Raw genomic sequence first — 842 nt, 5'->3', positions numbered from 1 at the left:
CTCACTGGCTAAAAATATGCAAGTAAGTTTCACAGCACATGCATTTTTAAGTGAAGGAATAAGGGATAGGACGAGAAGATGTGCTCAGATTTCCTTCTACAGGTGGGGCCACTTGATCTTTCTTTTCTTAGGCTTGAAAGCAATGAACAGGATCGGTGCATGGATACCGAGGCTCTTGTGTGAGAGAAAAAACTCAAAAAGCATGATGCACCTTATGAGGGAGACTTGGTATCTCTGCACTCTTACTGAATTTGGGTTATAAAGGCATTCTGCTTCTCTGTTCAATTCAAAAGAAACTTTATTGGCATGACAATCTGTGCATGCACTGTCAAAGAAGTACTTAGTACAGAGAAGAGAATTAATCTAAGACACTTTCTGGGTTCTGCTGATAATCATTTTTGACTATGCTTTCAGGATTGTACAGTTTTTCTTGAACATTCTTTTTTCTTATTTTCCCTATCAGCTTAGCTTTGTATTTAACACAGTTCAGGACAAAATACATTTCTGCTTCAGATTCTGGCTTTTTGGAGTTTCTACTTCTAATCTCTGGTCCTTTATTCTGTATTAGTGAAGGGTCTATCTATGTTATATGTGTGTGACCAAGGTAAGATAGTCTCTGTGTAAATATTTGCAGCAGCCTGGCTTGTTTTTTCTCAGTGGGGGTGTATTGTATTTCTAGGGTCCAGTGTAACATCTGAAGTGTTGCTTTTACAAAGGAACAATTACTGCTGTTTGGGTCTTGGTAGTTAGCATTGTTATGGGGTATGAAGATTTGTTACACAAGGTGCAGAAACACAGTTGAGTGTTTCTGAGTAAAACTCCTCCAGAAAATTTGAGCTTGC

The sequence above is a fragment of the Microcaecilia unicolor genome, chromosome 11 (assembly GCF_901765095.1).
Source record: "Microcaecilia unicolor chromosome 11, aMicUni1.1, whole genome shotgun sequence".
NCBI classification, from domain to species: Eukaryota; Metazoa; Chordata; class Amphibia; order Gymnophiona; family Siphonopidae; genus Microcaecilia; species Microcaecilia unicolor.
This window is presented reverse-complemented; position numbering follows the sequence as displayed.